This window comes from Phyllobates terribilis, unplaced genomic scaffold, assembly GCF_046119375.1.
Source record: "Phyllobates terribilis strain yellow unplaced genomic scaffold, ASM4611937v1 Scaffold_3__8_contigs__length_932513732, whole genome shotgun sequence".
NCBI lineage: Eukaryota > Metazoa > Chordata > Amphibia > Anura > Dendrobatidae > Phyllobates > Phyllobates terribilis.
Genome location: NW_027362763.1, coordinates 715,210,419 through 715,237,160, shown reverse-complemented (window position 1 = coordinate 715,237,160; position 26,742 = coordinate 715,210,419). Strand labels below are relative to the sequence as shown.

Here is a 26,742-nt window from a genome sequence, read left to right as displayed (position 1 = left end):
GCAGGGTCCGCTGAGGCTGATGGTGGGTGCGCAGCTTGATGGGATAACCCCCAACGGGAGGGGTATAGCCTCAGAGGGGACAGGCGCAGAGGATGGGGGTTGTGGTGGTGTAGTGCAGACGGCAGTGAAGACAGAGTCGGGTATTGCAGTTAAGGGTGTTTACTTACTGCAGATGTTGTACTGGTCACTCCAGCTGCGAGTGACCACCCGAGCCGTGCTGCGTCCACCAGGTCCTGGATCCAGCCAACCCCCAAACAAGTCCGGAGCGTGGCCCTGAGCTCTCCCTCTGTCCTTTCTTCAGCCGTCCCCACCAGTGATCCACCTAGGTCCAGCTCCCTCGGGCCTTCTGTTGGGACACCCTTGGCCCTGGGTTCCCTGACCCTTCATGTGGTGTGCCTTCGGGGTGAATGTGGTGGGTGACCGTGACAGACACTGCCCACGGTCTCCGGTCTCTGGCTGGGGATTGTTTTTACCCCCACCAGCTTGGGTTCCGGTACCCTGATGCTGACTCCTCACCCGGTGCTCTGATTTGGGTTCTTGGGTCCCTTCTTTTCTGTGCTCTGGGTCTTTCTCTTTTCTCCTCTCTCACTCTGGGTCTTGGTCTTTCTTCTCTCCTCTGCTCCTGACTTGTTCTCTGCAGCTGATCCTCTCTGCATCTGATCCTCTGCATCTGACTCTCTGCGTCTGACCCTGATTCTAGTTGGTGCCCACCTTATATACACCCTCTATGTGTGAGCTCAGGTGACCAGCACCCAATGAGCTCCTATCTTTACCCAGGCTGCTCCCCCTATCTGCCCCTACACTACATGGGATGTACCACCCCCCTCCCACTCCAGCCAGGAACAGACTCGGTCGTACCTGCACATTTCTAAGTGGGAGTACCGTCGGCCTGTTCCTCGGAAATGGGATGTGTGTAGTGCATGCAGCCTACCGAGCTCAGTTCCACTCTCCATCCTTATCCGGGAGTGGAATATCACACCTCTGGGTTGAGGTGCAATACCCCTGTAGCAGCCGAATCCTCAGGGTGCTACATTCCCCCCTGGTAAATCACAGCACGTCCTCGGGCTGTAAAGACAAAAACACCAAAACATACAAATTTTTATAAACATATAAAACATTATATATATATAAAACATCATATAAAACTTTTCAGATAAAACATTCTCGTAGTCGTTTCTTGTTTCAGGTTCCTCCTCCGGACACTGTGCAACGTGTGTCCGGGAAAATTGCGACAGTCTCTTAGAAAAATCTGGTTTTCTATAAAACCGGTAGGGGGCGCTTTAGGATGCGCAACTATTTACAGGGGAAGTTGGCCGCTCCCAGTCCTCGGCCAGGTAGAGGGAAGGGAATGGCTGCTCACAGTCCTCAGCCTGTAGGATGAAGGGGTTAACGGGTAAACAGTTCACTGGTCCCAACGGGGACTATTTTAGCAGCAACAGTTTCAGTTTCTTTATACCCCCATTGGGTAACTTATTTACAGCACCTGCTCTGCCGCACTCAACGGCGTCTTCCTCCTGCTCTTTGAACTTCAGACCCGTCCGGGTCCTGTGAGCTGGCTGTACAAGTCCTCCCCCAGGTGTGGCACCCTTGGTATTGCGGGCGCTGGCGCGGTGGTGGTGGCGCCCGGGTTGCCCAGGCCTTGCGGCCAGGCCTGGGGCTCCTGGAAGGTGAAGGGCACCGTTAGGACGGCGGCACCCTGGGCTACCTGGCCTTGCGGCCAGGCCGGAGGCTCCGCGGAGGTAGGGGGCGCTGTTGGTGATGCGGCGCCCGGGGGTACTAGGCCTTGCGACCAGGCTGGTGGTATTTCCTGCTTTGTCACGCTCCGGGTCGAGGCGCGTGACGTCACAGGGGTCGCTGCGGCGGCTTCCGGTCGGGGCCTAGTCCATAGCGGTGACATGGCGGCTACGGGCACAGCAGGGGGACTTTCGGGCTCTGCGACGGGGAGCTGGGGCAGGTGGGCGGTTTCTCGGCTTGGGGTATAGGCGTCCCCTTTACCTGCCTCCATGCGTTCGGCTCCCTTCTCGGCGCCGTCTCCGGCCTTTGGTCCTCCCGCGCCATCCTCAGAGGCGGTCTGCTTCCTCTTCCAGGGTAGCGTGCTCCGTTGACTGGTCTCTGCTTGCTGGGTCATCTCCCGGCTCCACTCCGCCAGTATCTCGCGCTGTACCCGGGCCATCCTCCGTGCGAGGCCCTCCAGGGCAGTTTGTGCACACTCCCGGTCTCGGGGGAGCTGCGCTAAGATCTCCGCTAGACCTAGCGGGGTTGTGGACTCTAGCAGGCTCCTGACCATCGGGTCGGTGCTGCTCTGCTCTGCTTCCGGCAGGCTCCTGGCCAGCGGGCTGGTGCTGCTCTGCCCTCCTTCCTCGGTCTCTAGCAGACTCCTGGCCAGCGGGCCGGTGCTGTTCTGCTCTCTCTCCATCTCCGGGTAAGCTCCTCCGCTACTCCTCGTTAGACCTCTTGTCTCCGGGTGCGCTCGCTCCAGACTGCTCCAAGCGACACCCATCTTTTCTCTTCTCTTTCGTCTCCTCCCACTTCGAGGGCGGTCCCGGGGCAACTCGGTGACTGTCAGCTCCAGGGGTAGTTCTTTCACGCTGACAGACACCTCCAGCATCACAGTCTCTGTTGGTGGGGGCGGTTTCCACTTTTGGCGCCATTTTCTGTCCTGGCCCACGATGGGAGGTGGCCTCTTGCCCTCCTTTGGCACGCCCATAATGGCGTCCGCTGCTCTTCCAAGGCGGGAAATCTGCGGTTTTGGCGGGAAGCGTCGCCCAGTGGCGGGAAACTCTGCAGATGGCGGGAACAAGCTGGAAATGGCGGACAATCGGCGGGAAACGACCTGTGATGGGGTCCGATGGCGTGGACCCTCCGGAACCGGCGGGAGACTTCTTTCTGAGGTAAACTTGCACTTTTCTTCAGGCACGCAGTACCCGGGTGTTGCGGGCACGTAATCCTGCCGACTACGCCAAAGTTGACGCGCCCCCTGGGACATATTCCTTTTTGAGGGGAATACCCGGCACCGGATCAGATGGGGGGTTGTAGTCTCCGAGCGGCTGTGACCCGGTCCCGTGCCCAGGGCGTCAAGCTCAGTGTGATGTGGCAGTCCTACAGATGTTACTAAAGTTCTTTTGTGTCGACTACGCCACCCGTTGTGATGCGGTCACTGTGGCCGCCGCTGCAGCAGGGTCCGCTGAGGCTGATGGTGGGTGCGCAGCTTGATGGGATAACCCCCAACGGGAGGGGTATAGCCTCAGAGGGGACAGGCGCAGAGGATGGGGGTTGTGGTGGTGTAGTGCAGACGGCAGTGAAGACAGAGTCGGGTATTGCAGTTAAGGGTGTTTACTTACTGCAGATGTTGTACTGGTCACTCCAGCTGCGAGTGACCACCCGAGCCGTGCTGCGTCCACCAGGTCCTGGATCCAGCCAACCCCCAAACAAGTCCAGAGCGTGGCCCTGAGCTCTCCCTCTGTCCTTTCTTCAGCCGTCCCCACCAGTGATCCACCTAGGTCCAGCTCCCTCGGGCCTTCTGTTGGGACACCCTTGGCCCTGGGTTCCCTGACCCTTCATGTGGTGTGCCTTCGGGGTGAATGTGGTGGGTGACCGTGACAGACACTGCCCACGGTCTCCGGTCTCTGGCTGGGGATTGTTTTTACCCCCACCAGCTTGGGTTCCGGTACCCTGATGCTGACTCCTCACCCGGTGCTCTGATTTGGGTTCTTGGGTCCCTTCTTTTCTGTGCTCTGGGTCTTTCTCTTTTCTCCTCTCTCACTCTGGGTCTTGGTCTTTCTTCTCTCCTCTGCTCCTGACTTGTTCTCTGCAGCTGATCCTCTCTGCATCTGATCCTCTGCATCTGACTCTCTGCGTCTGACCCTGATTCTAGTTGGTGCCCACCTTATATACACCCTCTATGTGTGAGCTCAGGTGACCAGCACCCAATGAGCTCCTATCTTTACCCAGGCTGCTCCCCCTATCTGCCCCTACACTACATGGGATGTACCACCCCCCTCCCACTCCAGCCAGGAACAGACTCGGTCGTACCTGCACATTTCTAAGTGGGAGTACCGTCGGCCTGTTCCTCGGAAATGGGATGTGTGTAGTGCATGCAGCCTACCGAGCTCAGTTCCACTCTCCATCCTTATCCGGGAGTGGAATATCACACCTCTGGGTTGAGGTGCAATACCCCTGTAGCAGCCGAATCCTCAGGGTGCTACACATGCCTATATCTGTGTCTCCCCCTCCTTTTACTCCTCCACCTCTTTTCTTTTCGCATGACTATATGTACTTGTCACTTTTCCATGTGTTAGTTGTGTCTTCTGAGCAGTTTGTCAGCTTTTGGACACCTTTGAAGGTGTTTTCTATGTGTTTCTATGTGTTTTTGTTTGCCTGCTATTGGTTTTAACGGTGTTCGAAGGTGTCCGACGAACAGTTCGACGAACAGTTCGGCGAACACACGGGTGTTCGACGAACCGAACCGAACTCGAACACTACGGGGGTGGCTCAACACTAATAGTGAGGGAAAATGCAGTAGTCTTGTGAGTAATACAGTTCAAAGGAATGTTATCAATTGCAACCACAGAAATAGGTGATGACAAAAGTTTGGATTTCAATTTAAGGTTTTCCATAAACCCTTTATCAATCACATTAAGTGTTGAACCACAATCCACAAATACCTGAAATTCAATCAAATCTCCCTGCAGAGTAGTACTCCCAGAAAGCTATACGGGCGTAACTGACCTTTTTTTTTTCTTTACTTAAACGACGCTTACAATACTTAATCAAATGATCAGCCTTACCACAATAAAGACAGAACCTCGGCGAATCTCCGGTCTCTTTCCTGAGAGCAGAGTGACATTACCCCACCTCCATTGGTTCTCCGCTGTCAGAGCAGATTTTCTGGGAACTAGGACCTGATGTTACAGGAGTTTTTACATCATTCACCCTGGACCTCAGTCTCCTGTCCACACGAACAGCTAACTGCATAGCTTCCTGCAGAGTCTCAGGTGCAGGGAATGCAATTAGCAAATCCTTAACCCTTTCACTCAGACCAGCAAGAAATAAACATCTCAGCGCAGAATCATTCCATTTAACTTCTGAGGCCCATCTCCTGAAGTGTGTGCAATAATTTTCAACATCATCAGACTCCTGATTCAAATGCCTAAGTTCTGATTCAGCAGATGAGATTCGATCAGGATCGTCATATAATAGCCCCATAGCAGAAAAAAATTCTTCAAAAAAACTTAAACACGAATCATTAGGGTGGAGAGAAAAGGCCCAACCCTGTGGTTCTTTGCACAAAAGTGACATAATAAAACCAATGCGCTGTGCTTCACAAATTGATTCGTAAAAATGAAAAAGTATTTTTTTTTCCACTTTTTCATTTTTACGAATCAATTTGTGAAGCACCTGGGGGTTCCAAGTGCTCACTATGCGTCTAGATAGGTGCCTTGGGGGGGTCTAGTTTCCAAAATGGGGTTACTTGTGAGGGAGCTCCAATGTTTAGACACACAGGGGCTCTCCAAACGCAACATTGTGTCCGCTAACAATTTGATCCGATTTTCCATTCAATTTGTTAGCGGACACCATGTTGCATTTGGAGAGTCCCTGTGTGCCTAAACATTGGAGCTCCCCCACAAGTGACCCCATTTTGGAAACTAGACCCCCCAAGGCACCTATCTAGATGCATAGTGAGCACTTGGAACCCCCAGGTGCTTCACAAATTGATTTGTAAAAATTAAAAAGTGGAAAAAAAAACACTTTTTCATTTTTATGAATCAATTTGTGAAGCACCTAGGGGTTCAAAGTGCTCACTATGCATCTAGATAGGTGTCTTGGGGGGTCTAGTTTCCAAAATGGGGTCACTTGTGGGGGAGCTCCAATGTTTAGGCACGCAGGGGCTCTCCAAACGCAACATGGCGTCCTCTAACAATTTGAGCCGATTTTCCATTCAATTTGTTAACGGACACCATGTCGCGTTTGGAGAGCCCCTGATGTGCCTAAACAGTGGAGCTCCCCCACAAGTGACCCCATTTTGCAAACTATACCCCTCAAGGATTTTATTAAGGTGTATAGTGAACATTTTGAACCCAGAGGTACGACACAGAATTTGATAACATTAGGTCATCATATTGAATAAGTTGTCATTAGTCTTGAGCGCAAGTGCTCGCTACTTGAGTTTGCATCGGGTACTCAGGTATGCACCATGTACTGCGTGTGCTCGAGTGACATGCTCGAGTCCCTGCCCCGCATGTTTCACGGTTATTAGAAACCCAAAAAAAAACATGCGGGGATCGCTCGTGCATGGCAGGCAATCCCCGCAAAGTTTTTTTGGCCGCGAAGCATATGGGGCGGAGACTCGAGCATGTCACTCAAATACCCACGATACTCAATGCATACCCGAGCACACGATGCAAACTCAAGTAGCGAGCACTTGTGCTCAACACTAGTCGCCATATCGTCATCTTTTTTTCTTACTTTTGAAAAAAATCCCAACCCCATCACAACCCTAACCCCAAACCTAGCCCTAACCCTAGCCCAACCCTAACCCGAGAGTTTATTTTTTACGCCGTTCCTCGTACGGTATAAGTGATTAGACGACTTTATTCTTCGGGTCGGTGCGATTACAGTGATACCAGAATCATATCGGGTTTTTATGACTGACAGCTGTCACACACTAAAAGACGCATTTTTTATAAAATCTAGTTTTTGCATCGCCATATTTTGAGAGCTATAATTTTTCCAGATTTTGGCAGACAGTCATGTGACGGCTTGTTTTTTGCGGGATGAGTTGACGTTGTTATTGGTGCCATTTTCAGGCACGTGCCATTTTTTGATCGCTTTCTATTTTTGAGAGGCAGAATAAACAAAAACCAACAATTCAGGAATTGTTTTTTTTTTTTTTTTTTTTATTCTTTTCCGCGTGTGGTAAAATTGATAAGGCAGCTTTATTCTTCGAGTCAGAACGTTTACAGCGGTACCACATTTATATAGTTTTTCAATGTTTCGCACTTTTACATAATAAAAGCAATTTTATAGAAAAAAATATTTTTTAGCATAGCTTTATTCTGAGAGCTATAACTTTTTTATTTTTCGGCTGATGGAGCTGTATGGCAGCTTATTTTTTGCGGGACGAGATGACGTTTTCAGCGGTACCATTTTTATTTATATTCGTCTTATTGATCACGTGTTATTCCATTTTTGTTTGGCGGTATGATGATAAAGCATTGTTTTTTGCTTCGTTTTTTTTTTTTACCGTGTTCACTGAAGGGGTTAACTAGTGGGACAGGTTTATAGATCAGGTTGTTCCGGACATGGCTATACCAAATATGTGTACTTTTATTGTTTTTTTTTGTCTTTTTTATAATAATATTTATTGATGGGTACATTATATTTTTATTTTGGGTGGATTATTTTTTTTTATTTATTTATTTTTATTTTTACAATTTTTTTTTTATTTTTTTTTTTTCTTTCTGACAGTTTTTACACTTTTTTACTCTGTCCCACTCTGGGACTTTCACTTTTTTTATTCTGATCGCCTGCACAGCATAGGGATGGAGCACCATCCCTGTGCCGTGCAGGCTGTCAGCGCTGGACAGGGAGAAGATAGTTAGGAGATGCACTGCGCATGTCCAAAAAATCTTCCTGCTGTCTGGTGACCCGGATGTTGTCATGACGACATCGGGTCGTCATGGCAACATCCTGGAAGCCACGGCAGACAGCGCTGGAGGCCGGAAGAAGAGGTGAGTATCTGCGATCACCTCCCCTTGCCACCGCAATGCTGCGATCGACTTCGATCACAACATTGCGGGGGTTAATGTGCTGGGAGCGGTGCGGGACCGCTCCCTGCACATAGTACCGGGTGTCAGCTGTGACAATCAGCTGACACCAGGCGGCGATCGCGCCCGCACAGCCTGTGTGCGCGCGCGCGATCGCGATGACGAACTAATATGGGTCAGGCTCTTAAGTCCCAGGGCACAGACGTGTATTAGTACATCTAATGTTGTTAAGGGGTTAAAGTTCACTCTGCAACCCATCTTGACAGACAAAAACAGAAATGCAGAAATTTTTGCAAATTTATTAAAAAGAAAAACTGAAATATCACATGATCGTAAGTATTCAGACCCTTTGCTCAGACACTCATATTTAAGTCACATGCTATCCATTTCCTTGTGACCCTCCTTGAGATGGTTCTACTCCTTCATTGGAGTCCAGCTATGTTTAATTAAACTGATAGGACTTGATTTGGAAAGGCACACACCTGTCTATATAAGACCTCATAGCTCACAGTACATGTCAGACCAAATGAGAATCATGAGCTCAAAGGAACTGCCCAAGGAGCTCAGAGACAGAATTGCGGCAAGGCACAGATCTGGCCAAGGTTACAAAAGAATTTCTGCATTACTCAAGGTTCCTAAGAGCACAATGGCCTCCATAATCCTTAAATGGAAGACGTTTGGGACCACCAGAAGTCTTCCTAGACCTGGCCGTCCAGCCAAACTGAGCAATCGTGGGAGAAGAGCTTTGGTGAGAGAGGTAAAGAAGAACCCCAAGATGACTGTGACTGAGCTCCAGAGATGCAGTAGGGAGATGGGAGAAAGTTAAACTATCACTGCAGCCCTCCACCAGTTGGGTGATTATGGCGGAGTGGCCCGATTGAAGCCTCTCCTCAGTGCAAGACCTAAGAAAGCCCGCATATAGTTTGCTCAAATACACATGAAGGACTCCCAGACTATGAGAAATAAGATTCTCTGGACTGATGAGATGAAGATAGAACTTTTTGGTGATAATTCTAAGCGGTATGTGCTCAATGCAATCCCAACAGTGAAACATGGTGGTGGCACATCATGCTATGGGGATGCTTTTCAGATGCAGGGACAGGAAGACTGGTTGGAATTGAAGGAAACATGAATGCAGCCAAGTACAGAGATATCCTGGATGAAAACCTCTTCCAGAGTGCTCTGGACCTCAGACTTGGCCGAAGGTTCACCTTCCAACAAGACAATGACCCTAAAGGCCCACTAAGCAATGCAGCAGCGATCCCGACAGAGATACGACCTGTCAGGGATCGTTGCTACGTCGCTAATACATCGCAGGTGAGCTGTCAAACAGGCAGGCTCACCAGCGATCAGGGGAGCAGCGACATCGTGGAAAGGATCTTTTCACGATGTCCTGGTCCCGGTTACCAGCCTGCTGCTGAAGCAGGAGCAGGCTCGTAACCATGATAAACAGCGGGTTACTAAGTGCGCGTGTGCCCCTAGTAACCCGCTGTTTACCATGGATACCACTCTGCTACGGTGCGCGGGAGGTTACCGTTCACCGTTACTAGTAACCCGATGTTTATCATGGATACGACTCTGCTAAGGTGAACGGTAACCTCCCGCGCACCGTAGCAGAGTGGTATCCATAGTAAACAGCGGGTTACTAAGTGCGAGCGTGCCCCTAGTAACCCGATGTTTACCATGGATACCAGCCTGATCGTTGGTCCCGCTGGTCACACACAGCGATGTGTGCTGGCCAGCGGGAGGCCAACGACCAAAAAATGGTCCAGGACACTTTGCAGCGATCAGCGACCTCACAGCAGGGGCCTGATCGCTGCAAAGTGTCACACATAGCGACATCGCTGGTGAGGTCGCTGTTGCGTCACCAGAACCGTGACACAGCAGCGATCTCGCTAGCGATCTCGCTATGTGAAACGGGGGCTTCAGCACACAGCTAAAATAACAAAGGAGTGGCTTCAGAACAACTCTGTGACCATTCTTGACTGGCCCAGCCAGAGCCCTGACCTAAACCCAATTGAGCATCTCTGGAGAGACCTGAAAATGGCTGTCCACCAACGTTCACCATCCAACCTGACGGAACAGGAGAGGATCTGCAAGGAAGAATGGCAGAGGATCCCCAAATCCAGGTGTGAAAAACTTGTTGCATCATTCCCAAGAAGACTCATGGCTGTACTAGCTCAAAAGGGTGCTTCTACTAAATACTGAGCAAAAGGTCTGAATACTTATGACCATGTGATATTTCAGTTTTTCTTTTTTAATAAATTTGCAAAAATTTCTATATTTCTGTTTTTTTTAGTCAAGATGGGGTGCTGAGTGTACTTTAATGACAAAAAAATGAACTTTTTAGAATTTACCAAATGGCTGCAATGAAACAAAGAGTGAAAAATTCAAAGGGGTCTGAATACTTTCCGTACCCACTGTATGAACCTTCTATTACCATTTGCATGTGAAGTGCAATTTCTCACTGTACAAATTACATGCATTATCATGACATGCTATGAAAACCCTTGAAAGTATGCAATGCACATCTCCCGACAGAGTATCACAAAATCATGATTTTATTTTCAAGGTTTGTTTATACCACATCAGTCATCTTGGGACATGTCAAGCCAATAGGAAAAGTAAGGAAGGACACATCTGTAACGAAGTACATGCAGTAGTATCTGTGGTCAGCAGAGTATAGAGCAGACACAGCTGATTGATACAGTTTTGCAGGAGAAGACTCAGGAAAAGTTGTGATTTCTTCATTGACATCCCTGCTTCTTCAATGCTTAGGAGTCCGTAGACAGTCTTATTTATTATTTATAGCTTTCCCTGATATGATATAGTTAGCTAATTTTCAGTTACTGAGAAGGACCGCCCACTGGACTCCTAGGAATAGAAAAAGCAGGGATTTGCATAAATAAAATTATTTCTTCTCTATTTAGCTCCTCCTCTATACCATATTGCCCACAGGTTGAAATACATGTACCATGTGACAGGTTCTCCTTAACCCCTTCACGACCTTGAGATTTTCCATTTTTTTGCGCTTTCATTTTTTGCTACCCTTCTTCTCAGAGCCATAACTTTTTTATTTTTACGTCAATATGGCCATATCAGGGCTGTATTTTGCAGGACAAGTTGTACTTTTGAACAACATCATAGATTTTACCAGGGCATCAATGTATGATCGGCCGGGGTCCTTCACGTGGCACCCCCGCCGATCAGCTGTTATCGGTGCCAACAGCAGTGGCCGCCGGCTGGAAGTCATTACCTGCGGTGCTTGGCCGTCTGTGGCCACTGCGGGGTACTGCACATCCGCCTCCCATTCAATTGAATGGGAGGAGGATGTGCGGTACCCCGCAGCGGCCACTACAACTTGATGGCCAAGTACCGCAGGTAAGGACTTCCAGTCGGCGGCCACCGCTGCCAGCACCGACAACAGCTGATCGGCGGGTTTGACAGCGGCGTTTAACATGTTAACAGCTGTGGGTGGATTGCGAATCCACCCACAGCTGTTAATGGGTTTGACAGCGGCGTTTAACATGTTAACAGCTGTGGGTGGATCGCGAATCCACCCACGGCTGTTAGGGGCACATGACAGCTGATCAAATCAGCTGTCATCTGCCGGAAAAGGGGGATACACGACCTATGACGTATCTATATGTCATAGGTTGTGAAAAGGTTAAATGAAGATAAGCTGCAATACCAGGCACAGTCCATAGGCAGAGGTAGCGCTGTTTCTGCAGTTATGTAGCCGACCTCACAGTAGCCTGTATATTTTAATCTGCAGCACAGAAATTGGCAGCACATGACGTTACTCAATTATTGATTTGTAGACATTGATCTGTAGACATTAGACAACTAGATAAGATAGGATGGGAAGTGTCACGACTAAGCACAAAGTTAAATGATACCGTCCAGGGCCAAAAGTCAAATTAATGTATTACTAGAGCTCAAATAATGGGGTTACTGTGCATGAATGTCCTGAAGGCCATATCATATCAACTGAAAAAAGTGACAGAGATAATGGAAACCGCAGCAGATTGGCAGCACGGCAGGTTTTTATTTATTGATTTTAAGTGTAATTAATTCTATAAACTTTATTCACCAAAGATAAAGAATGAGAACGGTTCATTGATGTGAAAAATATTTGCCCCCTTTACCTATAGTATATTTGTGACCATAAACAGTTTTTGATGTTTCTGACGTTGAGGCAGGTACATAAGGTCACCAGTGTATATTGAGCTCTACACTGAAGCAGGAGGGGAAATCTATTTCAATAATCTAATGCTATAAAAATGTCCACCATTGAACTACAATTTGTTTTATTTAATTTTAAGTCCAAAATTATGTGTCAATTAAGTTTGATCTAAAATGGAATGAAATCTGTAAATCTTGCATTTAAAGGAGTTTTATAAACATTTAGCAATCATGACCTATCTCTAGAATAAGTCTTCAATATCATGTTGGTAAGCTTCTGACCCATCTCACCCCCAACAATCAGCTGATTGAAAGGACCGCCACAAGAATAGGAACAGCTCCGTACATTGAATAGTGGCTATGAATGGTACTGCAGCTTTCTCGCACTCAGCTATAAAATATAAAACTTAACTCTTTTTTTTTTGGACATTGAATCTTTATTGTTCATAAATGCGCTATGGATATTGTACATTCCATAGAGATGAGTGGATCTTTTGAAATTTGCCAGCTTTGCCGAATTATCCCCAAGATTTTGATTTTCTGAGAGAGAGAGGATCCTGCTGATCATAAAACCTTACATTCTACAGAATAGATAGAGAACCCTGCTATCCATAAGAGCTTACACACTACAGGAGAGAGAGAGGACCACGCTAATCATAAGAGTTTACACACTACAGAAGAGAGAGAGGACCACGCTGATCATAAGAACTTACACACCACAGGAGAGAGAGAGGACCACACTGATCATAAGAGCTTACACACTACAGGAGAGAGAGAGGACCACATTGATCATAAGATCTTACTTTCTACAGGAGAGAGAAAGAGAGGACTCCATTGACCATAAAAGCTTACAATCTACAAAAGAGAGAGAGGACCCCGCTGACCATAAGATGTTACACTGTATAGGGGAGGGAGGACACTGCTGATCATAAGAGTTTACACTTTACAGGAGAGAGAGAGAACCCCACTGACCATAAGAGCTTACACCCTACAGGAGAGAGAGGACCCCACTGACCAAAAGAGCTTACTCTCTACAAGAGAGAAAGAGGACCCCACTTATCTTACACCCTTTTGGAGAGAGACTCTGGAGATGGAAAATGACACGGCCATACAAACTGTGCTCCACTGGGAACCGCTCATCTGTGATGTCCCAAGTACTGACCGCCACTGTACAAAGTGTGATAACCTGTAAGATGTCATAGCTGTAGAACATTATGGGAAAGTCTGTGCAGCCATATAAAAAACACATTAGCCCACTCTCTGATACATCGGAAGTGTAGAAAATGGTGCCGGACAAGTGTATTTTTATGAACCCCAAATCTAATCACAATGTGTTTAAATTCGTGTAAAACCATACGTTTCAGGAAATGTGACTCAAACTTGATCCTCCGCTGATCAATCTGCTCATCCCTGATTATAACATAATGCAAATATATGCATAATAAACTATTAAACCCCTTTACGACCTTTCGATGTAGCCATACGTCCAGGTGATCTAGTACTTAACGACCTTGGACGTATGCATACGTCATGGCATTCGCCTGTGCACAGGGGCTGTGTGTGTGTGATCGCCACGGGGTGACAACTGATTCTGACAGCTGACACCCGGCACTCAGACCCAGGCGCGGTGGAGCCCCACTCCCGACACTTTAACCTCCTAAATGCTGCGATCGAAATCGATCGCAGCATTTAGAGAGCAGACAGAGGAAGAAAGCCCCTCTGCCCTTGGATCGGCGTCCCCCATGACGTCTTTGCAAAAGCCCAATCATTGTAATGGTGACCCGATGTCGTCATGATGACATCCAGGTCATCAGAACTAGAAAAGTTGGTACTCCATGCTCAGATTATGGTGTAGCAATTTTGTCTGTCAGTGCAGCACTTACAGTTTGTAAAACATAGGAATGCTACTGCATTACTATGCTTTATACGTGATCAGCTTGCAAAAAGTGAAAGTGGATCGACTTGAAGCTTTTGTTTTTGTTTTTTGTTTTTGTTTTGAGCATTTTACATAATGTTTGGGATCACATTTATCCGGTGCTCTACGCTGAGCACTTACACCGGGGTTTCCGTGTGAATCCCTGAAATACATGATTCAGATAGAACCCTCGGTGGAAGTTTCCCTGCAATGAGGCAGATGGAGGCACTGTGGACGCCATCTGGCCTGTGATGCGGCACTGTCCATCTTATTAGGAGTGCATAAAAGTGCCGCCGAACACAGTTTTGTGCACTTCTGAAAAGAAGGACAAAGCTGAATAGAGGTCAGATGGAGTCCAGAGTAACTCTGCTGCCTCATTATAGTGAATGGATCCCTCGGGACTTCATCTGATTCACATTACTTGGAGATTTGGACAGAAACCTTGATATAAGTGCTCAGCGTAGAGCGCCGGATAAATGTGATCCCAAACATTATGTAAAATGTTCCTAACAAAAGCTTCAAGTCGATCCACAAAAAAAGCAAGACCACACTCAGGTCCGTCATCTGTCAATGGAAATCTAGGGGATTTCACGTTACTGCTAGCACAAAGGCTCCAGAAAAGCGCTATGGCTCCTCGGGCCTCCCCCCAAAAAGAAATTCAACAAATTCTGCACTCCCAAATCCAAATGCCCCCCTCCATACTGAGCCCCACAGTGTGCGCCTAAACCGCAGTTAGCGTCCACATGTTTGGCATTTCTGTATTGATGAGAGCTCGCCTAATTTATGGGTGCATGTCTCTAGAAGCAAGAGCTGGGCACAATGTACTGGTCACTAGTGTTGAGCGATACCTTCCGATATCAGGAAATATCGGATCGGATTGGATCGGGCCGATACCCAAAAAGTATCGGATATCGCCGATTCCGATACCGGAAACCAATGCAAGTCAATGGGACACAACTATCGGAATGAAAATAAACCCTTTCTTTCCTTGTAGGTTAATTCTACATGAAGGAAAACAACTAACAATAATGTAGAATGTATTGGGGGAGGTGGTTGCCCAAATCGATGGGAACAGTGCTCACAGTGAAACATGAAAAGCCGGCAATTCATCAGCGGCATACACCGGTACCCGACAATTTATAACAGAAAGAATAGAACATCACACATAGATTAGATAGATAGAAACATGTCAGTCACATATATATGAAGTACAGTGACACTGTTGCTTACTGTACTTGTCATTTAGTGTAAAGGATTTATTAAAAAAAATAACAGTGTTTTCATGCACCATCTCTTTAAAAAAGCCGGCCGGCAATTCAGCAGCGGTACCCGACAATTTAGAATAGAAAGAAGAGAGAATCACACATAGATTAGATAGATAGAAACATGTCAGTCACATATATAAGAAGTACAGTGACAGTGTTGCTTACTGTACTTGTCATTTAGTGTAATGGATTTATTTAAAAAAATATTACTGTTTTCATGCACCGTCTCTTTAAAAAAGCCGGCCGGCAATTCAGCATCTGTACCCGACAATTTATAACAGAAAGAATAGAGCATCACACATAGATTAGATAGATAAAAACATGTCAGTCACATATATAAGAAGTACAGTGATAGTGTTGATTACTGTACTTGTCATTTAGTGTTAAAATAAAGGATTTATTAAAAAAAAAATTGTCGTGGGGTTCCCCGTAATTTTAGTCTCTAGCGGAGGTTAAGCAGACGGCTGGGGCAGATGTTTGAAGCCTGGGAAGGGGGTAATACCCATGGAGCTTCCGAGGCTACTAATATCAGCCCCCAGCTGAATACCTAGCCTTTACTAGCTATTAAAATGGGGGACCCCACAAAAAAAATGACGTGGGGTCCCCCCTAATTTAATAGCTAGCAAAGGCTAGGCAGACAGCTGGGGGATGATATTAATAGCCCAGGAAGGGTGCCATGAATATTGGCCCCCTCCCAGGCTACAAACCCCAGCCGTCAGCCGCCCCAGAAATGGCGCATCCATAGGATGTGCCAATTCTGGCACTTAGCCTCGCTCTTCCCACTGCCCTGTAGCGGTGGCAGTCGGGTAATAGGGCTGGGGTTGATGTCAGCTTATAATGCCAGCTGACATCAAGCCCAGGTTAGTAATGGAGAGGCGTCTATAAGACACTCCTATTACTAACCCCATAGTCAAAGTTAAAAAAAAAACACAAACACCCAGAAAAAAGTCCTTTAATTGAAATAAACACACAATTCTTTATTGTTCTAAATTAAACCATACTTACCGTCACGCCCATTCCAGCTGAAGCCAACGATCTCCTGCAATAAAAGAAAAATAATAAACCAACATCATCCTTACCTTTCCATGGTTCCCACGACAGCTTCAGCTCTGCTACATCGAGATGACAGGCTGGACCGCAGCAGAAAGCTGCCATCCAGCCTGTCATGCCGCAGGCAGACACTGAGAAGCGCAGGCATGCTTGCGTTCCTCAGTGCCTGGCTGTGACGGCATCCAGATGAGCCGACAATGAACTCAGCTCACCTCATGCACGTCACTGACAGCGTGGGAGAATTCTCCTGCGCATGCGGTGAGCGTGAGAGACTCGGCTTATCGGGATGCCGTCACAGCCTAACACTGAGGAGCGCAAGCAAGCCTACGCTTCTCAGTGTCTGCCTGCGGCATGACAGGCTGGATGGCTGCTTTCTGCTGCGGTCCAGCCTGTCATCCCGATGTAGCAGAGCTGGAGCTGTCCTGGGAACCATGGAAAGGTAAGGATGATGTTGGTTTATTATTTTTCTTTTATTGCAGGAGATTGTTGGCTTCAGCTGGAATGGGCGTGATGGTAAGTATGGTTTAATTTAGAACAATAAAGAATTGTGTCTTTATTTCAAGTAAAGGACTTTATTCTTGGTGTTGTGTTTTTTTCTAAATACTTTACTAGAAATTCATGGCGGTCATGTCTAATATTGGCGTGAACCCATGAATTTCGGGCTTAGGGCCAGCTGATAATGCCAAGCTGGCCCTAACACCTTTATTACCCAGTGAGCCACCGCACCAGGGCCCTGGATGAGTTGGGTACAGCGCCAGAAGATGGCGCTTCTATGAACGCGCCATTTTCCGGGGTGGCTGCGGACTGCAATTTGCAGCGGGGGGCATAAAGCTTGGGTCTCCCTGCGCTGCAGATTCCAGCGCCCAGCTGCCTAGTTGTACCTGGCTGGACACAAAATTAGGGCGAAGCCCCACGTTTATTTTTTTTTTAATTATTTCATGAAATTCATGAAATAATTAAGAAAAAAAGGGCTTCCCTATATTGTTGTGTCCAACCAGGTACAAATAGGCAGCTGGCGGTTGGGGGCAGCCCGTTCCTGCCTGCTGTACCTGGCTGGACACAAATATAGTGCGAAGCCCCACGTCAATTTTTTTTAAATTATTTCATGAAATAATTTAAAAAAAAAAAGGGCTTCCCTATATTGTTGTGTCTGGCCAGGTACAAATAGGCAGCTGGTAGTTGGGGGCAGCCCATTCCTGGATGCTGCAACTGGCTGGCATACAAAAATATGGCAAAGCCCACGTCAAAATTTTTGGGAAAAATTAATTAAAAAATAAATAATAATTTAGGGACTGCATCTTTATTAACCCCTCAAGTGTCATTTAGTGTTAAAATAAAGGATTTATTAAAAAAAAAATTGGGTGGGATCCCCCATAATTTTAGTCTCTAGCGGAGGTTAAGCAGACGGCTGGGGCAGATGTTTGAAGCCTGGGAAGGGGGTAATACCCACGGAGCTTCCCAGGCTACTAATATCAGCCCCCAGCTGAATACCTAGCCTTTACTAGCTATTAAAAAATGGGGAACCCACGTCATTTGTTTTGGGGTCCCCCCTATTTTAATAGCTAGGCAGATAGCTGGGGGCTGATATTAATAACCCAGGAAGGGTGCCATGAATATTGGCCCCCTCCCAGGCTACAAACACCAGCCCTCAGCCGCCCCAGATTTGGCGCATTCATAGGATGCGCCAATTCTGACACTTAGCCTCGCTCTTCCATGCTGCCCTGGTGCGGTGGCAGGGGGTAATAGTGGTGGGGTTCATGTCAGCGCCAGCTGCCATGAAGCCCAGGTTAGTAATGATGGGCGTCTATAAGACACCCCCATTACTAACCTACAAAGTGTTAAAAAGAAAAAGCACACTACACCCAGAAAAAAAATAATTTATTTGAAATAAAACACACCATTTTATTTAATTCTTAGTTTACTAAAAAAAAATAGTTACCTGTCCACGTTCCTGCGCTGATCTCCCATGCACAGCTGTCACATCTGGAGATGGTGACAGCTGTGCATGGCTGCTGTAAGCTCACACTGCCGGGAACACGTCCGCTCCCAGCAGCGTGAGCCCCTGACTGAGGTCACTGGAGTGCATTCAGGCAGCGCAGCTCCGGAGACCTCCTTTACGGCACTGCTGTACCGTGGGAATTTATCACGGTACAGCAGGCCCGTAAAGGAGCTCACCGGAGCAGCGCTGCCTGAACTCCGGCGAACCCGCTTCTGCAATGACGGGGCTGCTTTACGGCCCCGTCATTCTAGCGGCGGCAGCGGTTTAGAGCGGTCACATTCTATGTGGCTGTTCTAAACTGGAGATCATCCTGGGACACTCGTGGACTACTACGGAAAGTTCATGTGAGTTCATGCAATGCAGTCAAGCATGAACTCACATGAACCCTCTGAGGGCACCGCGGCTACTTCAAATGAACAGCTGATCGGCATCAGCGCATACCTCAGCTGTTCATTTGAAATAACCGTCGGGAAAGCGCAGCACAGAACGGGAAAGTCGGCGGTGAAGTCTTTTCACTGCCGGCTTCCCCGCCCGGGTCCTTCGCTCCCCGCTCCTTGGTGCTGCGCTCCCAGCCCGGTCCTAACTTACGATCAGGATGGGGGGAGCGGAGGATCGGGGTGGGAGGCTGCGGGGAAGCAGTATGGGGCTGTGTGATTGTTTAAAAGCCGGCGGCCGGCTTTTAAACAATCAGGAGAATTCTCTCAAGCTGGGATGGCATTCTGATGACAGGCTGGATCGCAGCTGAGCGCTGCCATCAAGCTTGTCATCCTTCAGAGACACTGCAGAGCGCAGGCATTATGGGAACTTCCGATTCCGGTATTCGATATTCTAAAAGTATCGGAATTAAGTATCGGAATTCCGATACCGCGAATATCGGCCGATACCCGATATTTCAGTATCGGAATGCTCAACACTATTGGTCACTACAATGGTTTGGTCACTACAATGGCAGTTTGCAAGTTTCAATCAACAACATCCACTGCTGGTTTCTGGAAAACACCCATGGAGTCAAAATCGTCACTACACCTGTAGATAAATTCACAAATGTGTATAATTTCCAAAATGGGGCCACTTGAGGAGGATTCTGCTCTTCTAGCACTTAGGGGCTCTATGTATGGAGTACGCAAACTATTTTAGGAAAAACTGCGCTCCAGGAGGCAAAAAGTGCTTTGTCCCTCCCGACTCTCGCCATATGGCTAATCAGTATTGTACTGCCACATATGGGGTATTCCTACATTCAAGAGAAATTGTAGGACAAATTTTGGTGCCATTTTTACCCATTTCCCAGTGTGAAAATGTAAAATCTGGGGCTAAAACAAACTTCTGTTGGTAAAAATGTAATTATTTTTTCTTTACTGCCCAACGGTATAAAATGCTGAGACTTGCATGGAATAAAAAGCATAGCAACATCACTGCTGCTTGTTTCTGGAAAACACCCATGGAGTCAAAATTGACACTACACCTGTAGATAAATTCCCAGAGGGGTAAAATTTCCAAAATAAGGTCACTTGAGGGAGGATTCTGCTCTTCAAGCCCATTGGGCTCTGTATATGGATTCCGCATGCTATTTTAGGAAAACATGCGCTCCAGGAGGCAAATGGCTCTCACTGTGTGGCTAAACAGTACTGTGGAGCCACATACAGGGTATTTTTACATTCAGCAGAAATTGTGGGACACATTTTGGCGCCATTTTTACCCATTTCCCATTATGAAAATGTAAAATCTGGGGTTAAAACAAAATTTTGTTGGTAAAAATGTAATTATTTTTTTCTTCACTGCCCAATGGTATACAATTCTGTGACCCACCTGTGGTGTCAATATGATCAATGTGACATGGCACCCTCAAACCAATCCAGCAAAATCTGAACTCCGATATGGCGATTCTTCCCTTCTGAGCTTTGCACTGTGCCTCAAAAATAGTTTTCAACCACATATCAGGTATCGGCGTACTCAGGAGAAATTGCACAACAAATTTCACTTCTGTGAATTATCTGGGAGTCCAATGTGCTCACTACACATCTACATAAGTTCCGTGAGGGGTCTAGTTTCCAGAATAGTGTCATTTGTGGGGGGTTTCCACTGTTTAGGCACATCAGGGGCTCGTCAAACGGGACAAGGCATCCGCTAATTATTCCAGCAAATTTTACATTCAAAAAGTCAAATGGTGCTCCTTCCCTTCCGATCCCTGCTGTGCGCCCAAACAGCGGTTTTCTCCCACATATGGGGTATCGGTGTGCTCAGGAGAAATTGCACAATAAAGTTTGGGGTCCATTTTCTCCTGTTACCCTTGTGAAAGTAAAACAAATTGGGTGTAAAGAAAATTTGTGTTAAAAAAGTTAAAAGTTTATTTTTTCCTTCCAAATTCCATTAATTCCCGTGAAGCACCTGAAGGGTTAATAAACTTATTGAATGTGGCTTTGAGCATCTTAAGGGGTGTAGTTTTTAGAATGGTTTCACTTTTGGGTATTTTCTGCCATATAGACTACTCAAATTCACTTCAAATGTGATGTGGTCCCTAAAAAAAATGGTTTTGTAAATTTTGTTGGAAAAATTAGAAATCGCTGGTCAACTTTTAACCATTTTAACTTCATAACAAAAAAAATATGTTTTAAAATTGTACTGATGTAAAGTAGACATGTAGGAAATGTTATTTATTAACTATCTTGTGTGACATGACTCTGATTTAAGGGCATAAAAATTAAAAGTTTGAAAATTGCTAAATTTTCAAACTTTTTACCAAATTTCTGTTTTTGTTTCACAAATTTTACCACTACCATGTAGTACAAAAAAGCAGTCTCAGAATCAGTGGGCTCTGTTGAAGTGCTCCAGAGTTATTACCTCATAAAGTGACACTGGTCAGAATTGTAAAATTTGGCCTGGTCATGAAGGTGAAAACAGGCTTGGGGGCAAAGGGGTTGAGACTTGCATTGTATAATTGCAGTAATAATATTAGACTTGCACAAGTTTTGGAAAAATAACAAATATATATTAGTGACACATTTGTACTTGCGCTGTATCGTATATTGAATAGTTTAATATTAAAGGCAAATGTTTAGTTTAAAATAATAACAAAATTTTATATTTTAAAACAAAGTTGTCTATAGTTTTGGGATACAAAAATGTACAGTATTTCTAACTGTAAAGTTCAACATTCACTACATATACATCCAATGTGAATTTTAAGGACAAACTGAGTCCTGATACCCAACCTGATTCCTTAAACTAAGGGGCAGAAGTACTCAGCTTATTTTTGATGTGTATGGAACCATATACTTTTTTATGAGCACATACACTGCTGTGCTTGGGCTTAAATATAATCTAAGAACTTCTGCTTCTTGGTTTCAGTGATCGGTGGGGGTCTTTTAGATCTGGACCTCCATCAAGTAACACTATAGACAAAAATTCAATAAAAGTAAGTTTTCATTTAAGCTGTAAGTAGCTTATATATCTTATACCCAACACAACAACTGCACATTGGCAAAATTAATATATTTCTTATACAGTCATGGCCAAAAGTTTTGAGAATGACACCAAAATTATATTTTCACATGATCTGCTGGCCTCTGGTTTTTCTTAGTGTTTGTCTGATGTTTATATCACATACAGAAATATAATTGCAATCATATTATGAGTACCAATAGGTTATATTGACAGTTAGAATGAGCTAATGCAGCAAGTCAATATTTGCAGTGTTGCCCCTTCTTCTTCAAGACCTCTGTAATTCTCCCTGGCATGCTCTTTATCAACTTTTGGACCAAATCCTGACTGATAGCAGTCCATTCTTGCATAATCAATGCTTGCATTTTGCCAGAATTTGTTGGTTTTTGTTTGTCCACCCGTCTCTTGATGATTGACCACAAGTTCTCAATGGGATTAAGATCTGGGGAGTTTCCAAGCCATGGACCCAAAATCTCTATGTTTTGTTCCATGAGCCATTTTGTTATCACCTTTGCTTTATGGCAAGGTGCTCCATCTTGCTGGAAAAGGCATTGTTGGGCGCCAAACTGCTCTTGGACAGTTGGGAGAAGTTGCTCTTGGAGGACATTTTGGTACCATTCTTTATTCATGGCTGTGTTTTTAGGCAAGACTGTGAGTGAGCCGATTCCCTTGGCTGAGAAGCAACCCCACACATGAATGGTTTCAGGATGCTTTACAGTTGGCATGAGACAAGACTGGTGGTAGCGCTCACCTCTTCTTCTTCGAATAAGCTGTTTTCCAGATGTCCCAAACAATCGAAAAGGGGATTCATCAGAGAAAATGACTTTGCCCCAGTCCTCAGCAGTCCACTCCCTGTACCTTTTGCAGAATATCAGTCGGTCCCTGATGTTTTTTCTGGAGAGAAGTGACTTATTTGCTGCCCTCCTTGAAACCAGCCCTTGCTCAAAGAGTCTCCGCCTCACAGTGCGTGCAGAAGCACTCACACCAGCCTGCTGCCATTCCTGAGCAAGCTCGGCACTGCTGGTAGTCCGATCCCGCAGCTGAAACAGTTTTAAGATACGGTCCTGGCGCTTGCTGGTCTTTCTTGGGCGCCCTGGAGCCTTTTTGACAACAATGGAAGCTCTCTCCTTGAAGTTCTTGATGATGCGATAGATTGTTGACTGAGGTGCAATCTTTGTAGCTGCGATACTCTTCCCTGTTAGGCCATTTTTGTGCAGTGCAATGATGGCTGCATGTGTTTCTTTAGAGATAACCATGGTTAACTGAAGAGAAACAATGATACCAAGAACCAGCCTCCTTTTAAAGTGTCCAGTGATGTCATTCTTACTTAATCATGACTGATTGATAGCCAGCCCTGTCCTCATCAACACCCACACCTGTGTTAATGGATCAATCACTAAAACGATGTTAGCTGCTCCTTTTAAGGCAGGACTGCAATGATGTTGAAATGTGTTTTGGGGGTTAAAGTTCATTTTCTGGGCAAATATTGACTTTGCAAGTACAGTAATTGCTGTTAAGCTGATCACTCTTTGACATTCAGGAGTATATGCAAATTGCCATTACAAAAAATGAAGCACTAAACTTTGGAAAAATTACTATTTGTCTCATTCTCAATACTTTTGGCCATGACTGTATAATACAGTGTGTATAGATTTACTAAAAACAACGCAGGATTCAGGAGGACAGCGGCTTTTACACTAGGGGAAAAAAACACATTTATGCAAATAACAGGTCCTCTTTAAATCAAGCTCTATTTTAAAACTATAGTACAAAATATCTTAAGTTCATTAAGGTTAGATGGAAAGCGCTATCCATTTTTGGGGGTAACTTAAAGAGGGTTTTTACCAAATGTTTCATGTTGAGCTGGACGTAAGATGTTGTAGTGGCTACAGAGCGGAATAAAAAGTTTTTGTAGTTTTTATTAAATTTTGCATAGATATTAGCGATTAATTTATTTGTCACCTAATGAGTTAACTTTAGTTAAAGCCAAGTGGGTGTTATCAGATACTTTTCACTGAGGGGTGTGTACTCCTTTTCTTTTTATCTGATAACACCCACTTGGACTTAACAAAATGTAACTCATTAGGTGACAAATACTTTGAACATTAATATCTCCGCAACAAAGAAGCAAAATTATAAGAAAAAAAAGTTTTATTTCGCAGACATTGCGTGTCCACATCAACATGAGAAATTTGGTGAAAGGTCCTCTTTAAAGAGGTATTCACACCTGAGAAAGTGATGGCACTTCACTAGGATATTCTATCATTTTATGACCACTGGAGGTCTGAACTCCAAATTCCCACCAGTCCTGAGATAAAAGGTCTGATGTAAGTGAATGGAACTGGCTGCAGGTCCCGATGTGAAGAATGTCTATATAAGTGACAATGACCTTTCTCAGGATGGGTGGTTGGACCCCCTGTCATTATAAAGTGAAGATATATCCTAGTAATATGCCATCACCTACATAGATGGGAAAACCACCCTTAAGGATTTGCTCTTGTACTTACAGAATAAAGATGTCCTCACGGTCCTCACCTCTTCAGGCTCTGTTCAGTACTTGATCACTTGAGGTTGATGACACTTAATCTAGTTAATATTTTCTTAGGCTGCATACTTCACTAAAATAACATTGATCAATATCCTGGATTGTGAAAGCTACTTGAAGATGGAGGACAGAATCATATGTGTGATGTTCGCTGCTCTTGCAAAGGTCACTAATAACTCCAGGCAATAAAAAAAGATAGAAGAGCTGAGCAGGTGTTTAATGAACCGATAGATGAAAGATCATTGCTTATCAATAGGCAACATCAGCTTCACTTTATAATGTTAGAGCAGATGCACCTTATTACATGACCTATGTCATCTATAAACAGTTTGACAGTCTGCTTATAGAATTAAAGGAGTTTTATACAATGGTCCATCAACATTTGATTGGCAGATATCCTTCTTTTGGTACCTCTGATGATCAGCTGTTTGAAGAGGTTATGGTGCTGAGATTGTGACTGTGCCTGGTTCTGTAGCTCACAGTCACAGTACCAGGCACAGTCAGAACCATAAGTACAGCACTGTGTTTAGATAACATGGGAGGGGACGTGGTACTTTACTACAGTTGCTCAACAGGGGTGCTCAGAATCAACCCCCACTGATCAAATATATTGATGGACTATGTACCATAGAAATCTCAGTATTAAAAATCCAGAAAACTTTGTAATTGGCTTAAAAATTTGATTACCTTTATGAATCAATGAAATTATTTCGTACTGATTCTGAGTTATCGTCTGCATTCACAATTCAGCAAACTTCACAGCTGAACTATCTGAGGAGTGCCTGCTCCAATTTGGTGCAAAGTTTATGCCAAAACTTGGTCATGTAACCCCAGCGGTAGAGATGAGCAGATCAGGCAAAATTCAAATCTCAGGATTCTCAAATAGAAGAAGATACTGTAGCAGAAGCAAACTATTAAAATGGAACTTTTAATGAAGTATCTAAAAGTAGTGCTCATGGCTACCAAAAAAGACAGGCACACATATAATATAATGAAAAAACATTATTTTGGCATATGTACCAGGACCCTATAGTGTTTAAAGAAGCACTCCTCCCATCAAAGTTTTTATCCTCTTAATATATTGCAATCGTCATATTATATAGCACTGTGTAATTACAATTGCTCATTTTGCCTTTCTACCCAGTAATTCTTCTTTTTTCCATTAGGTCTAAGACATTATCTGATTAAGGCTATGTGAACAGAAATGCTGCGAAAGCGCTTGTTAATAGGTCTGCCAGCTATAGCAATGGTAACCCTGATGTGCTGTGCACATGATGCGGAGATTTCCGCTCAGGATTACCATTGCGGAAAAAAACGCAGCATGTCCATTGTTCGGGCGTTTCCACCGCAAATTTGCGTCTATTGACTTCAATTGAACGGCAGCAAATCTGCAGGTATAATATCTATACCTGCGGATTTGCTGCATTACAATTAAAGCCAATCGGCTCGAATTCTTGGAGGAAATGCGCTGGGGGTGGTACCCAGGTCAGGAGAGGATGACTACTACTTCTCTCAACTGACCACGGCTCCTGCTGATAACAGTGAGTGCGGCATGACTGGGAGGAGCAGTAGTCTCCTCAGCCAAGCCGGCGTGCCCGCGGTTAAAGAAAGAAAAAAAAGTAAAAATAATAATAAAAAAAAAAACTCATACTCACTAGTGTTGAGCGAGCATGCTCGACACTGCTCGGTACTCGCCCGAGCATCATGCTACTCGGGATGTTCGGCGAGCACCGAGCATTTCCGGGTTACTCGGGCGGGAGCTCGGGTCTCCGTCCTGCACGTTTGGTGCACTTTACAGAGCCAATTAACATGCAGGGATTGCCAGCCAGTCACTGTAATGCCGCAGCCATGTTGTTTGTGGGCATTACAGTGATTGGCTGGCCGCACAGCGTCACCTCGAGTATTTAAAACCGGGTGCCGCCATCTTGAACACAGTCGCTCCGGATCAGACAGTGTAGGGTCAGTGCTGCTGAGCTAGGGAGAGATTTATACTCCGAAATAGTTAGTGTAGGGTCTGTAAAGCCTGCCAAATCAAACAAACAGTCCTTCTCAGGACTAATATCCATCCCAGCTATCAGGCAGGCAGGCTGTATAGGAGACGCAGTGGTTATACCAGCAAACGCTGCATTACAGTCCTGTGTGCTCCTGTTGGTCAAATTGCTAGACTTATCACCCGTGTCTCAGGGGCCAGGAAAAATTATTGTTTTTTTCATCTAAATCCTGTATTTTTTTTTTCCTCAGTCGAACTGTTCATCGAACACCGTCGAACACCGTTAAAACCAATGGCAGGCAAACAAAAACATATAGCAACACATAGAAAACACATAGAAAACACCTTCAAAGGTGTCCAAAAGCTGACAAACTGCTCAGAAGACACAACTAACACATGGAAAAGTGACAAGTACATATAGTCATGTGAAAAGAAAAGAGGTGGAGGAGTAAAAGGAGGGGGAGACACAGATATAGGCATGTCATGCCCTTCTACAATCAAGAAAGGCTGGAGTAAAAATCTAAAATCAGCCTACCAACAGCCAGACGTCGTGACAAGAAAATTAAAAAAAGAAATATCTTTAGGTAGT

General features: G+C 45.4%; 1 protein-coding gene across 1 annotated transcript in view; it reads right to left on the bottom strand.

The window, feature by feature from the left end:
- Positions 1 to 24,353, bottom strand: part of TMEM229B (transmembrane protein 229B) — a 42,700-nt gene extending 18,347 nt beyond the window's left edge. The window contains exon 1 of the mRNA XM_073673310.1: positions 24,126 to 24,353. The gene's annotated coding sequence lies outside the window, so the exon portion shown is untranslated. The remainder of the gene's footprint in view (positions 1 to 24,125) is intronic.
- Between the last annotated feature and the right edge of the window lie 2,389 nt (positions 24,354 to 26,742).